Genomic DNA, 18,572 nt, shown 5'->3' on the forward strand with positions numbered 1-18,572 from the left:
GAGAAAACCTCCCTGAGAATGTTAGCACGATAAAACGGATGGATAAAGAGTGATCATAAATAATAATCATAAATCTTGAAAGTCACTGCTAAGATTCTACTAAAATTCTGGGCTCATGATCAACGACTGAGGTGAGAATAGATTTGTATTTTCCGTTTGGATAAACTTGAAGCAGGACCAAAGATAACGTCATCGTTGGCGAAAGATGAATATTTCAGTATAATCCGAGACGAGAAAGCAGAGGAAACAACGGAAGACAATTGAGTTCTCTAAGATCGCAAAAATCGAGGACAAGCAATACAGGAATAAAGTATGCAATAGTATCAATCTTATTGCATAATTGCAACAACAGCATTTCTCTGCGTAACGAAAGTAAAAGCATAACGGCCATTGGAAACTCAGAACACTTCCCACCTAATTGAAACTGGCTAATGAACAGAAGAAATAGCTATAATGTATTATATATACTCGCCCTCTTAAAAGTTTGGAATCACAGCATATGACAGCCGTAATTTTTTTTTTAAATGAGCTATGGAAATGTAGAGTTTAATATAAAAAACTAACACACTGCAAAGTATATTAAGATTTTTTGTTAAGCATTTAAAAATTTACAGCATAAATTTTAATATGATTAATATTAACAACCATACAAATTTTTCATCAAAATATTCTCCACGAGATTTTGTCACTTTTAACATTAACATTATTCCAAGCACTCTGCAAGGTTTCTAACACATTTTGTGAACATGGGCAGACTTGACGGTCTAGATGATCCCATAAAAGCTCTGTTGGGTTTAAGTCAGGATACTGGGGCAGCCACACCATAATTTGTAATGTCCCTCCTTTTGTTTACTTGATAGAAAGCCCCTGAACAGCTTAGAGTTGTGCTTCGGGTTATCGATTTTTGAAATATAAAACTTATTCCACAAAGTCGAAGTCCAGAGGATATTGCATAATGTTCAAGAATGTTTTTATAGCCTTATTTTCTTAAAATTCCTTCTATTCTGTTGATCTCACCTACTGTAGAAAAACACATGCAACCCCAGATCATGAAGGAACCAGCACCGTGCTTGACTGTAGGCACTGAACAAAGTGGCACCATTTCCCCCCCCCCCCTTTTTTTTTTCAGTTGACCATCTCACAGTTTACTCTTGGATCCAAAAATTTCAAATTTGAATTGATCCTTAAACAGCACGTTTTTCCACTCTTCAGTTATCCGACGTTGACAGTTCTTAGCCCAAGCTAATGTTTCTTTCCATTTTCCGGTTTTAATAAGGATTATCGAAACCCTGTACGACCTTGAAGTCCTGCTTATTCAAGACGAAGTTTTAGTGAAGGGTGACAAGGAGTTTCTCTGTTCCTATTGAACTCAGCTCGGATTTCAGATGCAGTAAGTCATCGAGTGTTTATAAATCAGTGTCATAGTCTTATTTTTGGCTTCTGTTGTTAAGCGCGGTCGTCCTGATCGTGGTTTGTCCTTTAAACTGATAGTCTCCTTGAATTGTCAGATGGTATTTTGTACTCTTTTAGATGAAACACGTAGTTTTTTGCCAATACTTCTCATGCAATAACTTTCTTTATACAGAGTTATAATAGCACTTCTTTTTTGAGACTCAGTTCCTTCTTCCTTGCACGTTTGTCTCGAAACACACAAACCTTACACCAAACACTCTTTCTGAATGAGGGGTGTTCCATTTTATAAGTTACAGCTCTTCCTCTCAATTTATATTATGGCAGAACACTAGAATCATCAACAATCTTCTATAATATTGAAACAATACTCCTGCTTTCTAGAATATTTTAGAATGTTCTGCCATATTTAGGAGTCTTCTACACCTTTCTGGAATATTCTAGAAATTTTTTAAATATTATTTAAGGTTTTGATTTGTATACATAATAGAAAAAATATTTTAATAAAATTTGATAAACAAGTTGGTCGTATTTTAATAAAAGCTTTGAAAATTAACAAACATGGAACGTGATTCCAAACTTTTAGTAGTGTACGTATGTTGTATACTTAGCTGTGAAAATACACAAAACAAACTCAAACTTTATATTAGAGCCACCAACAATTTCTTATATATATATTATGTCAGTAAATTGCATGTGTTCTCTGGTCGATGTTTTGCTGGACGAAAGAAACCCAGTTTCTGGGGGAAAACCTTGCTATCTACGCCTGAGACCGACTAACTCAGCCACGGAGTGAAAAAAGCCCATTAAAGTTCCTCACTTCATCGACGGGATTCGAACCCAGGCCTTTTCCATCCCGTGTGGGGAGGATGGTGACGATACCACTGTGCTACTGCGCAGGCAGTTGGCAGATACTTTCAGTTGAATTATAGTTGCAGTGAAGGTATGCTAGATTTTCATACTTTCGATTTCTCCTAGGCATGTAGTGTTTTTGCCTACCGCTGTTTATATTTATATTTCTCTTGAATTTAACTGAAAATCAAGTAGGTACCGAATTCTTTCATGAATTTTCCGATTTTTTAGCTTGGACATACGTTTAGCTCATATCGTCTTGTACTGTATACCTTCATACACCTCAACTTCTTTATTCCTTGATTTTATCTTTATTATCTCGACTCTAGTCGAGTTTTTCTTGCCATAAAAATATGTATATTTCCTTCTTTTGTGTGAACTGTATGGGTATATGTATTTAATAATGTTTAATGTGTCCGTTTGTCTGGTTTGATTTGTCACATTACCACAAAAAACTGTCATATTAAGATTACTCAAATACAAACCTCATCATCAATGAGTGTATTATGTCCATAAATTGCATTTGTCCTGTTTTGGGGCAGCCTGTTGGTTTGCCTGTTTTGAGGCAGGGAAAACCCGAGTTTCCGGAAGGGAAATCTTGCTATCCTTTGCTGAGACCGAAAAAACAACAAAGCACATGAGAGTGCCTTGTTTCATTAACGGGATTACAACCCTGTCTTTTCCATTCCGTATAGGAAGGACAGTGATTATAACCATGCCAAACTTGCCAAACCAATGCTGCCTACGAGGACTGCATGGTTTGGCAAGTCGGATGCAGTTTTCTTCCCTATTCGGCCTGAAAATTCTTTTCAGACCAAATGTGCTAATTTGTTCAAGATGTCATTTAAGCAGCCACACGTTTCATCCAAAACAGCGATTATATAAAATTACAATTGTCGTCTCACATATGTGAATGGTAGCTTGACGGTAACGTATATGATTGACTAAACTCTAAAAGTGCATGTATTGTGCTAAGTACACTAGTGTGCAAAACCTGAGGACCAACACTATTTCTAAAGGTTACAACCACATAATCAAGCGAAACAGTCTGTGGCGATTTGCATAACTGTGGCCATTCAGTAGAAAGCTGATGCACATGAAAAATTTTGAATCGTGATGAGAGGGCTCGCATGAACAGATAAAAGTAGCAGTTCAGCAGTTATGTGCAAATTACCGAATGGTGAGCACGACTGTTACAGACGTTCAATTCATTTCATACAGTGCTACAGACAACGAAATGGCCAGTAGACAGCATCTGGATGACTTTACCTGTGGTCCAATAATTGGGCAGGTCGAAGTGCGAGAAGTGTGGCTGCAGAGTTCGGTATCGCCCATAGCATCGTCTCACGTGCGTGGTCGACCTTCAGAACGACAGGTACAGCTGTTCGAAGGACCAGTGGTAGTCGTTCACGAAAAACAACGCCCAATGATGACCACTATATACTTCTACAGGCCAAGGGGGACCGACACCAGACAGCGGGATCCATTGCAAACCAGCTGCACAGGACGCAGGATATCGCGGTTTACTGTGGCCAGGCGAATTCGCAAAGGTGGACTGTTTGCCCGACGCCCAGTACGCTGTGTCCCTTTAACACCTGCCCGTCGGAGACACCGTTTATAGTGGCGCATCGAGCACAAGGACTAGACAGCAGCGCAATGGGGTAAGGTATTCGTTACTGATGAGAGTAGATTCAGTCTCTCAGCAGCGATTCTGGACGTCAGCTAATCTGGCGAGAGGTTGGCACACGGTACCACCCCCGCAAACATCGCTGAAAGGGATCGATATGGCGGTCGAGGTGTTCTCGTCTGGGGAGGCGTTATCTTGGTTGAACGTACACAACTCCAGATACTATAAGGCGGTATTGTAACTGGTGCACGCTACTGTACTGAGGTAATCCTTCCCCGTGTGCGCCTGTTCCGAGGTGCCATTGGCCCGAGTTCGTTTTTATGGATGATAACGCCGCACCCCATTGCGCAGCAGCTGTTGATATTGGAAAGTGAGGACATTGTTCATATGGTTTGGCCACCGATCTAAATCCCATCGAACACATATGGGACGCTCTGGGGAGACGCATAGCGCGTAGCTGATAAGTTCCTAGTCCACACTCACCAGAAAATGTTCACCAGCTGAAGATGGCGCTGACAGAGGAATGGATGATGTTACCGCAAGAACTTATTAACAACATTGTTCTAAGTATGGACAGGTGGTGCAAAGCCTGCATCGACATTAGGGGTGGCCATATCTCCTACTGAGGACCACCTCTTCCCTTTGTTCCATCTTTGGCAGTGATGCATCTGTATCATGGCAGCCAGTGCTATGCTGCCATTTTTGAATAAAGTCCCTCTCTACCGTTTTGTTTCCGTTGTTGTGTCAGTGTTGTTTCCTTCATCGTTTCTGTACCTCACGAGGTTGTTTTGGTATGCTTTTCCCATATTCAGGCCACTCCTATGAGAAGCTACAGGTGAAAGCCTGACTGATCCTTAAGTGTATATAATACAATATTAAAAATCAAAATAATTAAATTCAAAATTTCAAATTGAGATAGTTATGTAGGACTTACTTGGGTACTTCTACAGCTTCGAAGGGTACTTCGAATTCCTTTAAAGAATAGAGGGATATTTAATGGATTCTTCAATCCAGGCTGTTAGCCGATTTCAGGCGGAAGAAGTAGGAGTTTTCAGCTCTCTTAAAATTTGCAAATTGGTCCATGAGGAATAAGCACAGATACAGGATTTACAGAGATACATGATAAATCACATAAACTATTAATAATCAAAGTAGTCGGTGAGCCGCAAATTTCCCAAAATCGCGCAAACAACCACGACACTTATTGTTGTGATAAAAGCTTTTTCCTAAGATTTTTTTTAGATGAGGTTCAGATAATCGGATCCCTCCTATAACGTTATCTATTCATAAATTTTCCATAGAACACGAAATATTTATGCAGATGCATTGCATTTCTTGTATACGGGCATACTGAGCAGTTGCGACCAACTCACATTCAAAATAATATTATACAAAAGATTAGGTCCATTAATTGAATGGTTATATCAGTACTCCGGACTATTTTGGCACTGGTTCGTGGTTGCCAAAATCAGCGTTAAATTTTTGGGGACTTCAATGGGGATCTCATTGACCATATCACGAGCAAGCAGCCACTCTCTCAAAGAACTTGTGATTGCGCATTGTTCCTTTAACCAAAAGGAGCAGTGAATCCATCCCGAGAACTTTTAAAGCTGTAATGTTATTCTTCCCATTGAATCCTTTAGATTTTCAACGATAAAACTTAACAGATGGTGTGCTGGAGAGTCCATTACCCATAAACATCTTTACGATCATAGAAGGAAAACTGCTGTGCGATGAAACTGTAGATGAAAAACTGATCATTCCTCACCGTTATCAAAATCATTTAGACCATGGCTTGTTTTGGTTCTGGGCCAAGATGAAGGTAAAACTCCCCAAACAGTTGTACGGCATATATTTCGAACATTTTTGGATAGGTCATTAATCTTCAGCAATTTTAGTTTCTTGTCGAAATTGTAATGATTATTCAAAACCTACCATTTTAATTCTCTCAACTGTTGTAGTATATTTAATAAACCGAGAGAGGGACAAATGACTTCACAAAAAAAATTAGTGTGATGCTGCTAGTTATTGTTATTGGGGAAGAATTGCATTAAAATAGTTGAATTATGAAGATCGCGATAAGATAAACAGAAGATGGATTTTAATTTCATTGAACATTATCAACTAAGATTTTCATGCCTTTTTCTTCAAGAAATTTGCACTAAGGGTTTAAATTTACATAGCAATTATTTTGTACTGATACCACTGAATCCACAATTTTATGTAAACAAATATGAATCGCAGAGAATACGAATTTTCAGCTTGAAGAGGACATTTTCCCATTTATTTTTGCAATAGAAGAGGACCACTTCGGTCTTGGCCACACCCTACGCGTGGCAAAGACCGAAGTAAAAGGAGAGAGGCGCGCTCTTGTACTTTTGTTTCGAAAACAAAACATAAATTTGAACGAAAATATTATTCGAAATAGCTTCTTCGTTTCGAATACAAACACCCAGTAAAATCTATTATTAAAATAAATAAGTCTATTCGCAAATTTCCATTACTGAGTTAGATGTCTCGGTTGGAACAACTGCATGTTATGTTGTTATAGCAACAGCGGAGCTCCATATTTCAAGGAGCGTGTTTAATCAGAAACTGTTAACCACATACGAAACCACATTACAATGTAGCGTGAAAATTCTTCTGTATTACGAGATGTTTTCTTAATATCTCTTTCTGACGTTGGATGGCGCTTTAATCCATAATGCGATAAGCAACACATCCGATCGATCGATGGAATGTACGCGTACAACAGTGGCTACCACAAGTTTGACATCGGTGAAGCCTCCGTGCACCCTGCTGTCTTCGGCTGCTGGCATTCGATGGACTCTGGCTACGAGGCTTATCAGGTAACTAACTATATGACTAACATCCAATGAGACTCCAATCGCTTCGATGCACACCTAGTTCAGCCGGAAATCAGAGGAGTCGAGCTCGATGTTATTTCCGGCTGTTAGGCCTAATACGCATAAACTATGGCTGGGAAAACGGTACCTTAACTGCAGATCTATTACGATTCTCGCAATTAGATGCTCAACAGAGCAAATAGCGATAATTATTACAAGTGCAATATTTTGGCAAAATTTCCAATGGATACACGCGCGAATAAAATGCAGAAAGGCGAAAAGAATCTCAAATCATTGCAGATGTTCCTCTAATGTGCAATAATTCAGCTTAGACAAATAACAGTAGCAACGTGTCACTCGCGGGAGATTTAAAAGCCCAAAGGATGGTTGGGTAGAGTGAGGACAGGGTGCGGCAAGGAAGATTGGTTGTTTATTTTCAATGCTTGGGAAGAGCTGTCTCAAGTAATCTTTTATTCATTTCTAGTGTGGGTGTGATGTGAATAATAAAGGAATGCATTTTGTGAACCAAAATTTTGTTCATCCTTTGCTGGATTTGCTTCATTTATGTTTAAACAGATGCTCTACTCCAAACCAAAATAATTATTAAAGTAGTTTCGCTATTTAATTAAAATTTATTATTTATTAATTTGTTGCCGGATTATTCATCTTTAAAGAGGTTTAATATTTTAATACCTTCCCTCCCTCATTTTATTCTTTGAGTGTCACCAAACCCCAACTCCGTTTGTAATAAAAGGGAGGATAGACAAACATCCACCTCGAATATTTTCAACTTTATGTTTAACACGGTAATTTTAAACGCATAAAGGAACGTGTAAAATGAAATAAACACACAAATATGAGTATTAATATTAGAAAGCAAAAAATAGTATTTTTAGTATTCTATCAATGTAAATTCGCTCAATTTTTTTTTAGTTTATTTCCCCCCCTCAGCACACGTCATCTGAGTTAACGTGAGAAGATTCATTTTCAGTTCCTTCCCATTTACTTCCTTTACTGTAGAAATTTTTTGTTTTATATTACTATTTACATTATCAGATGGATATTTTAGCCATTTTTGTTAAGTTTTTTTATCCTATGTTAATAAATATTCTCATTATTTTCGCTTTGATTCCTTTCTCTGTTAAACGAATCAGTGTTGGTTGTTAGTGAGCATGGAATCCGTTAAGCATTTTTATTATTGCTCGAAGTTGAAGGGGTGGTATTTGTCTGGATAATCGCTTAAATAGTTCATTGTAATGATTGAGTTATTGTAATTAATATATTATAATTATTGTGAACTGTAATTATAATATTATATATTATAATTACAGAAAAAAGTGATTAATGTCAATGTAGGGAAGGTATTTTACAAACCTTAAGGGTATCTTAACTAGTATTAGAGTACTTCCCCCTCCCCCGAAATGTGGGAAGAAATGCTCCAGATCAGGTCACGTTTTGATAACGTTGTTAAAATAACTGCCTTTATTATATTTGCCTTCAAAGACTGAAATTGACTTCAAAGACTTTGTTCTACGCGCGAATTTGAAAATTTCTTAAACGCACAATATAGCCATATTGATATTTTAAGGTAAACAAAATTTTTTTGCTTTCCAGTGATTTTGTTTTCTCCAGACTCATGCGCAATGACATAAGTACTCTTAAGGTGTCTATTACCTTATGTCATGTTCTGGATTCTTCACTGTTCTCTTCATTCTAGCTTTTCTGACTCAATATAGAAATATACATAGCCTATAACTAGAAGCAGTTCATTTAAATGTAAAAATTCTACAAGAATTCTGAGTTATTAGAGAAGATATATTACGTATACACAATCACTTGGACACTCCTGGAATATGGGAAATATGAACCATTTTTGCTATCTACATGTCAAGAATATGCATAATTGTAATTGCACTCACGATAGAAGTAAGTATAGTACTCAAAATACAGTACATGGGTCGAGGCCTTGAACTTAGTCACTTGCAGAGGGGGGTTATCATAGGATTTCATAGTAGCTTAATCCGTCCGTGCGATTGCAATAAAAATGCAACGCCCTAGGTCAACGGTGGTGGTTGATGTAATCACCAAATCTGCATTAGCATCATGACAGAACTGCCATGGTGCTAATGCAGCTGAGAAACTTTCGGGTGGGCGACAGAAAGAGACCGGAGAATAGTGGCACCCAGATCCCATTATGCTTCGCCGACTGGTGTCAACCACGAGTTCAGGCAAGAGGCGGGAACTGATATCAGTATAAGGACGATACGTAGGGAGTTGTGCATTGGATTTTACAGACCGACACGAAATTTAAATTGGATAGACTTGCCAGGATGCACAACCCATCGCAATTGATAAATCGAATGTTGGAAAACTGTATTATGGAATGAGGAATCTCAGTACACGATTTTTAAATCTGATGGCCATTTTTGGGTCTGGTAGGATGTCCGCAGATCGTTATTTACAGAACGTGTCGTCCCAACTGTGAAGTTTAGCGGAGGTTCTGTTACCGTCTGGGAGTTGTTTCTTGTAGTTTGGGCTGGTTCTGTTATGCGTCCTTCCTGAAAAATTGGATGCTATGCGGTACACTGACGTTCTGGACATTTTCTTTCTTCTTACACTGTGGCAGCATTATGGAGAGAGCTCTTTTCTGTTTCATCATGACAAAGTACACCATATCATACTGCACATGTTATAGTGACTTTAGTGACTTGGTTTGAAGACATGGGGCGCAAGAACCTTATTAGCTCTAATCTTAATTCGCTGAGCATATTTGGATGATCTGGAATGTTGGCTTCTGGTTAGGCCAACACACTCGCAATCAATAGCTGAATTGACTGCTGTATTGAAGGAGGAAAGAACCAAAATACTGCCTTCCTGTTATAAAAAATGGTGTTGGAGTCCACCGACGAGGAAATAATTGTAATTCAGCTCAAAGATAGGCAGACACGTTATTAAATATTATATTTTATCAATAAAAGATTTTTTGAAGCATGTTAGTGTCCGGTTTGGCAATATAATGTACATTGTATTATTATTAAAGTCCACAGAAGCAACACAATTAATTGCAGAATATCTAAAGAACCGAAATAATTCTGCAAGTACTCACTTCATGAAACAGAGTATATTTTATTAATAATATATATCTTTTTAACAGTAAACGGCTACTATTCTTATCTCAGAAGGAACACTTAAGAACGTCATGAGATACGATAATTTTACAGATGTACCGAATTTATTAATATACTATAATTCATCACCAAGAACGGTGATTAATTATTCTATTTTAATATTGTGCGTTATCGGAAATTTTACAAAGAACACAATTCTGTGATTTTTTTTGTTAATCGCAATGTCTGATTCTTGTCTTTTCGTACTTTCAATTTCAGTTGGCATTATAACATGCTTATATAAGGCAATGGTTAGACCACACACTATTTCTCACATAACACACAAGGGGACATAATTTAAATTGAGGAAGGTTCGTTGTAGGATGAAGGATAGACGTGCAAAAATTTGCGTTCAGCCAGAGAGCAACTGATTGCTGAACCAAAATTCCATCCGGTTATGGTAGTAGGGAAGTTGAATATATTTAAGGAAAGAGTGGACAGATGAGATAGGTAGTGTTTTTTTTTTTTTTTTTTTGTCGATGCTGTATAAGCTTGCTTCTTTGCATCATTTGTTATTGCTAATACTAATACTCACTAAGCCAGCGTTACCATGCAACATTATCCAACATTTCAACACCTTGCACTCTGATCCAAGTTCGAAAGCAAAGCCTATAGATGTCAAATCTGGATTAGATCTGGATCAAACCGAACCGCCGGAATTATCATAAAAGATTGAGCTTAATTTATATCACTAAATTATAGTAAGAAATTAATATAATGTAAATGTAATGAATTTTCATCAATGTAAATATATAAACTTCTATCTACTTAACAATAATGTAAAATTCTGAAGAATTGATATGTACGTCACTCCCTGTATATGTCTATCTCATATGTATTTAATATCATTATTTTAAATATTTGAATAGAATTTGTATAAAATTGTATGCTGTAACTAATTAAATGTTTGTACACCTCTTAGCTCACTAGCCGTATAGGGGGCGAACCTAAGATAGCTGCATTGTCTTATCTTGATGGCATCACTTTTTCACATCTATTCGTTTCTCATTTTCAGTCTACTCTTTCTTACTTTTTTGGCTCCTAGTGAATAATGTTGTTGCTCACCCACACACACACACACACGCGTGTCTAAAAGGCTTGAATTTGATTCCTGTGGCATGCAGAAATTAAGAATTTTCTTGTAGAGATCGGAGGACCTTTTATAAGTGTTTCTAACACCCTGGGTTACTTTCTGGGATGAATTCGTAATTTTTTTTTCTCTCATCAACTGGAGTTTTTTTTTCATCCAGCAGCAGAAAACCAACCGAAGGATACCTGCAGTTACAGATAAAATTTACTGACATCTCATAGCCGTAGTTGCTTTGGCCCATAACACACCTGACACCTATCTTTCCATTTTATTTCAATATGTTTCTTGTTATTCAGTGTTACAAGTCTTTACGTGGCATTCCTGTTTTTTAATTATGGATTTTGAATGTATTACTTTAGTCTTCTTGAAAGGATGTAATTATTTTGGAGGGGAATTCCGGATTATGGATACACCTTGTCACCGCTTTGCGGGTATGGCCAAATTCTGGACGGATTCAGCAAAAGAAGTGTGGGTTTTTTAATAGACTTTCATTTTTGGCTAGTAAAAAAAAAAAAAGGTTATTTTAGTTTACACCAGTAATTCAGGACGGGACGGATTCAAGCAAAAGAAGCCACTTCCTCTGGAGGTGTACCCATAATCTGGAGTATAACCCATTTTGGTTATTATCGTTAATCTTTACGCTAGTCGGATTTTTGTCATCTGAGATTTCTTGCAAGTAATCCTTTTTGGTCCTCCTCCTCATATCCAGTTCCGGTATACCAGAATCGGAAACAGATATCAGGAGAACCGAAATACCTCAATGGATATGCGGTAGATTAAACATATCTGTGAAGTATATTATTAAGATACTTCATCTCGAACTATTAATTATGTCCCACGTAGGTCAGTAATTTTTAATTCTCTTGGTCATCGCAACTTGTTTGTTTGGGTGGTCTGATTTTTTTTGTATTAAACGCATTAACTCTAAACTTTTACTGCCATGAAAACAACTGCTTTATACTTCGGACTGTGGTTTTCAAAATTTCCATCTACAGTAATGTGTACTCTATTCTATGTTGAATCTTTTTCATAATTTTTCTATTCCTTCTGTATTATTTTCTAGTATTTTATCATCTCTGATTTTACTTGAAAAATAACCACTTAAGAAACGATACTGAATTCAGTATAATTTTTGAAGTGTTTTCATTCCTTAATGATATTGAGCTCAATTCCATATCACAAAGAATCACGCCATTTCGATGTACAACAAATATGATGTTAGTGGCAATCCGGCGAAAAGAAATTTGGAGTGTGAGAGTATTCGTGTGTGTGGAAATGCTAGATGAAAAATCCTAACCTTCAACATGCTATTCCTTAAATAGTAAATTTAATGAACGTAGCGTAGTTCTTGACATATTTTAGAGTGAATTATTTCTATTAATTTTACAAGTACAGTCTGTATTCTACTTTTTTATTTATGGTTTCCTCTAAATAGTGCCACACATGAGTTAAAGTTTGGGAAACAAGAACTTCTTCACAATTGATTTAAATTTATGAAGGATAATTTTCGGGAGACACACGCGCATGGAGGGAGGTTGTTTCAGGGACCAGAAATAGAGAAATGAACGAGGAAGAACTAAGGTACCTTAGTGAATTTCGGGCTGAAAAGTGATATTGGTTGTTTACGTGTTTAAACGATGATTTTGCAACTGCATTACACTTCTTTATTGTAATTCTAGTGAAGCTAGTGGTAGGTTAGTACAGTACCTAAGTTGAAAAGCGAGAAAAACTTTGACTTAGATCCTACCTTTGATCCTATCTTCTGAATATGCGGTCACTTAGTCCAGTGTTGTTGTTTTTTCCATAAAATTCCTGGATTTTGAATATTTAAATTTTTAATATGTACAGAAAAGCAATGTCGTTTGTGATTATATACATTTAACAATTGCCTTTTTTATAAAAACAATCTGCCCAAAGACTGACATTGCTAATGAGGTCTATAAAACTATTTGAATAATGAAATTTAGCAATTCCTTTATTAATTGTGTTAGCCATTCTTAATATAAGATGATAAGGCGTAACTGATTTTACACAAAGTTGAAGACATATAATGATGAAACCATTAATAGATTAACACCCAGATTTCATTTATAATTTATAGATTTCAATATAACATGTTTTAAATCTTAATTTAAGAACTTTTGTGTATCTTCTAATTACAAAAAGTAATTGTATGCGCTGAAATTAAGAGATTTCCTTGTAGCTTATGCCATTTTGAATGAATGAATGAATGAATAGACCTGCCACTTGTGTTAAAATATCCTTTCCCAACATGTAATGCGCCGGGAGAGATTTTTACTTGAAGATTCTAAAATGCAATAATATTTAGAGCGGCTTTGTTGTGTGTTGATATAAAAATCATTAAGGAAGTGCGTCTCACTTGTGATATGCTTAGTTCAAGAGGAACGATAAAATTATCTCAGAGATGAGTCAACGAGCAGGCAGCAGTACAATTCTTGGGTGTAATATTTCCGTTATACTAATATGAAAAAATCGAAGGGGAATTTATCAGTTTACCTTTTTTTCCCCCCACATATTTTCAGTTAAAATTCTTTTGCTGTTTAGTGACTTAAAGAATATTAAAAAAACTCAATTAATTTTTAATTTTGTTGTAGTAATTAGCAATATTACTCATGAACTGATTGTAAAACCATGTTAAAATGAGTTCCCCTCACTCATGAAAACGGGATATGTATTTCAGACTAAATGAAACCTTGCCTTTATTTTTTCAAGGTGCTATTACTTTGAAATACCTGAAAAATACATGAATTTTCGTGCTGTTCCAAACAAATCCAGTGCTCTCACCTTAAACTAAAATAAAATTATCTGGAACTTCTGCTTGAATATCAATGCTTAAGAAAAGAAATAAGATACAAATACGACCTTCATGTGAGATGGCACATTGTTTGGTATCCCTCCTCTCTAATTAACTGACTTTGCTCTGTTTTTCATGAGGACTGCTCTTACATTTTACCCAACACAGTTAATTGGTCTTGTTATATCAAGCTTCTGTGGCAGCTTCTGTGCCACTTTCCATCCGTATAGAAAGATAAAGGCTCTAATATTATAGACGGAAAAGAACTTTTGAGGCCCTTTCAAGAGTTTCCCCACCCCCCTTTTTCATCCCTTAAAGATTCAAACCGGCTTTATAATACACATTTTACAGACATGACACGCTGACCATTACGAGCTAAATTGCTTAGCCCAAATTGAAAAGAGCATCCTTTCACCAGTCGCTTAGCCGTAATTTGCTTTCTGTCCAGTTGTGTTGTTCTTGTGTTATTTTTTTCAGTGAATAAGGTGATTTTGATTCATTATTATTGCGAGTGAATCAGATTCAACATTATCATAATGTCGTAAAATTAAATAAAATATTATAAAAAAAACGTAAAATATAACTGATTTTTGTATTAATACATGGATCCGCTTATCCTCTTTTACAGTTATACAAATAATTGTATGAAGTGGCAGGACAGCGACCGTATGAGGAAAGACTTCGATTCGATTATGTGGGCTACAGAGCTTGGTAACTCAGAAGTGACCTGCTTCAGGTTCAGAAGGCTCTGAGAGGGGTTAGTAAAATGAATGAAGGTGGAATTCTCACTGTTCTGAAGAATTTTCATTCCTACCACCTGGGTTGGTTGTTCTCTCACTCTCCCCCCCCCCCTTCGCCTGGTGGACAACCCCCACTGCCACCTGTAACTCCCACCCCCGGGGCAGGACTGGGCTTTCTACCCTGGTGGACCCTCTTCTGCCGCCGTTTCAACTAGGCTGGTGCTTTGACTATTGCTCCCTCTTTCTCTCCATCACTTTAACTCCTTCCCATTTCCTGTCTTCCCACCATCTCCTTCAACCATTCATTTTTTTTTTTTACTGGGCTCTCCTTGTCTGCAACTTTGGCTATAGTGGGGTTCGCCTAAAGAGGTTTAGATTAGATTGTAGGAAGTCTTCTTTTAGCCAGTAAGTTGTTGATAGCCGGAACAAGTTGCCTTCTCAGGTAGGTGAGGCTAACAGTTTTAATAAATTCAAAGGTCAACGGGATACTTAGCTGTGTGACGAGGGAAGCATATACATTGACGGACAAAAAAACTGCATCGCTTGCTTGTGAATTTTGCAAATACTGTAATGTGTTTTGCGCTGCATTGTGGGTTGCAGAAATGTTCGAAATGCATTTGTTAGGTATGATATACATTGTACTGCCACTTTATTAGGTACGCCTACCTAGTAGCGTTTTGAGCCTCCTTTAGCCTTCAAAACAGCCTAAATTCGTCTAGGCATGGATTGAACAAGATGCTGTAAACGTTGTGCAGGAATGGAGTACCATGCAGACATGAGTGTGTCACGCAGTTCCTTGAGATTCGACGGAGGTGTAGGCCTGCAGCGAACAGCCCTTTCCAGCTCATCCCAAAGATATTCAATAGGATTGAGATCCAGGGACTGAGCAGGTCACTGAAGCAAAGAAAACTCATTGTCGTGTTCCTGGAACTACTCCATAATGATTCTGGCTTTGTGCACCGGCGCATTATCCTGCTGATTCTGCTGGAAGTAACCATCTGACTGAGGATAAACTGTCAACATGAACGGATGCACTTGGTCAGCAACGATGTTTAGGTACGATGTGGCATTCAGACATGAATCTCTGGGTGTCAATGGACCCAACGTGTGCCAAGAAAACATTCCCCACACCATAACACTGCCCCCGCCACCTTGCACAGTAGTCGTCAGACATGACGGGTTCATGGATTCATATTGTTTTCGCCAAATTCTGAGCCTTCCATCAACTTGATGCACCAGGAACTTCGACTCGTCAGACCAAGGAACTGTTTTCCAATCCTCGATAGTCCATGCTGGTGTTGCTGTGCCCACAGGAGGCGTGCTCTCTTGTTCTTCATTGATAACAAAGGTAAGCGATGTGGCCGTCGGCTGTTGTAGCACATTTGCCACCAAATGCGAGTAGTGGTCCGTTGCGATATTTTGTTCCGCGCACCAAGGTTGTATTCTGACGTTACGTGCGACATTGTGGCCCGTCTGTTTGCTTGCATAATTCTAGCCATTCTCCTCTGACCTATCTCATCAACAAGCGATTTTCTTCCACAGGAGTGCCGTTGAGAGGATGTTTTCTGTTCTTTGCACCATTCTCGATGCACCCTTGAAACTGGTGCGTGAAAAGTTCAGGAGAACTGCCGTTTCAGAGATGCTTTGTCCAGCACGTCTTGCACCTACTACCATGCCACTTTCAAAGACCGTTAGATCACCTCTATCTACTTTGATACTAGATAGGTTGTTCTGCTGAATTTATATCCACAACAGTGGTCATGTGACTTGCAACGTTGTGGGACTAACAATTTGTGTGCATAGCAGGGGTGTACCTAATAAAGTGGCAGCACAGTGTATATATCTCTGTGAATGAAATCCAGTAAAGACTCCACCTGATATATCTAATTGCCATAAATATCTTCCCAAGGGTAATTAATGGAAATATGAGCAATCATGCAAATGGCAATCATGACAACCAAACATACATTTTATTGCATTTGCGTGTACAAACTGACATGGCAAGTTAACGTAATAGTATTATGTACTGTACATCAGCAAAATAAGTCCTAAATATTTTGTTGTTCCTGCTCGAGCTGCAATTACAGCCTTGCAACGATCTGGCATAAAGTTAATCAACTTCTGGATATACGGTTGCCTAAATTTCGTCGTACCACACCCTTACAATGCTCTCCTGCAGCTGAATCTTACTTGTTGGCTTCTTCTCAGCAATTTTAGAAGACATCATATACCAGAAATTTTCAATAGGGTTCAAATCTATCTGGACTGTTGCCGGGCCAGTCCAACACTGTAATGCCAACATTTATGAGGTATGACAACACCTTAAGGGAGAAAAATGAGGGAAAACATTGGTGTAAGTATGTTTTAAGCCTTGTGAGACAAGAAGACAAACTCATCATTAAATCTAAATAGCATAAAACTTACCAATTTTGCTGTGTGACAAGGTGCTGAGTCCTGTTGAAAAATGCAGTTTTGGACGTCAGTGTGGTGATCCCTAGTAATGGATTTCAGGCACTCCTCCGAGATAGCAGTGTAGGTTTCTGCATTCACCTTTCCGTTAATAAACTTAATTCGCCTCACCCCTTTGCTTGTTATGCATCCCCAGACCATCGTCACGGCGTGGAACTTTACAGTCAGTGTTATGCTGTCAGGATGGCATGTGTCCGAATTTCGTCTTCTGACATATCGCTTCCCATCCGAGCCATGTAAGTTGAATTTTAATTCATCAGAAAAGATGACGGTATCCCATTACTCTTTTGTCCTTGAAACATGCGTTTCAGCCCAAGCAAGTCGCTTCTTACTTATTTCTTGGGTCAACAAAGGCTTCTTATTCTTGGGTCGATAGGCATGCAGACACATTCCGAAAGTCGTCTTTGTATAGTTCGTGCCCTTATTTCAACACCGGAGGCCATCTCAAAGTCCAGTTTTAGATCAGGAGCACTAGCATGGCGATTACGATGGCATAGCCGTTTCAAATATCGATCTTGGAAAGGCGTAATCACTCTATTACGACCTGATCCAGGTCTTCTCTTCACATCATCGGTTTCACGCTTTAATTTTAGCACCGGGGATACTGTTGACTGGTGGCAGCCTATTTTACCAGCGATAGCACGCATAGAAATCCCTTCCTGGGACAGAGCAACAGCTACACGTATTTTTCTTGGTGTCAACTGAACATATGGAGCCATGCTTACACTTCCGCAAAACAGGATACTAATGAGCGGGTATACCCTTCCAATGCCCTATTTAGGCTGATGCAATACATTGCAATTACTGTCTGATGCAATAGAAGCATTATCTGACGCAAATCCTTTGCTTTGCAACAAACAAAATGACTGTAATCAAACAATCTTATACATTTCGCTACAAATGTTACTTTAAGGTGATGCAGTTTTTTTTTTTTTTTTTTTCCACCACAGTAATTTGTGATTTGTTATCTACTTGGTTGGGTTTTATTATTATTTTTTTTTTTTTTTTTGCCAGTGCAGGAAAAGCCTGTGGCTTTCTTGCACTATATGGCGAGTAATATTTCTATAAAAAAAAATGCAGTAGTTAAGTAGTTGTAATCTAACTCTCAAAAAGGTGATTTATCATCGACATTTACTTCGTGTTACAGTTGCAGATTACCGGCGAAACTTTATCTATAGGCACATATTTAGGCATAAGTTCATGCGTAATTATGATTAAACCACGATTAGAGTCGGGTGCAGTTGAAAGTAAGTCAGATATTATTTTATAGACGGCTTCTTCTTATGGAAGGCTAAATCAGTTATTCCCGTAGTTTATAGAATTTAAGTCGTTAATAGTGGCGAGTGTTGAAATAAATTCCAAACAGTAAAATGGCGGGTTCCATAATGTGCAGAAACCTGTTAGAAATTCAGTTTTTTTTAGTAAAAAAAACTATGAAAGCATTATGCATGTATCAGAGCCCCATCTACCTATTCGTCTAAAGGTGTTAAGAGTCAAGAAATCTGGAAAGGAACTTAGTATTTAAACTGAGAATGTACACGCTGTCAGACGCGAGA

The 18,572-nt window shown here is 37.8% G+C and overlaps 1 protein-coding gene across 2 annotated transcripts in view; it reads left to right on the forward strand.

Annotated features, from left to right (window-relative positions):
• The first annotated feature begins 6,632 nt into the window (after window positions 1-6,632).
• LOC150089645 (complexin-like) overlaps window positions 6,633-18,572 on the forward strand; it is a 650,426-nt gene continuing 638,486 nt past the window's right edge. For both annotated transcript variants that reach the window (XM_090389573.1, XM_090389575.1), the window contains exon 1: window positions 6,633-6,738. The gene's annotated coding sequence lies outside the window, so the exon portion shown is untranslated. The remainder of the gene's footprint in view (window positions 6,739-18,572) is intronic.

Source organism: Mastigoproctus giganteus, chromosome 2, assembly GCF_048544385.1.
Source record: "Mastigoproctus giganteus isolate SK-2022 chromosome 2, ASM4854438v1, whole genome shotgun sequence".
Lineage (NCBI taxonomy): Eukaryota > Metazoa > Arthropoda > Arachnida > Uropygi > Thelyphonidae > Mastigoproctus > Mastigoproctus giganteus.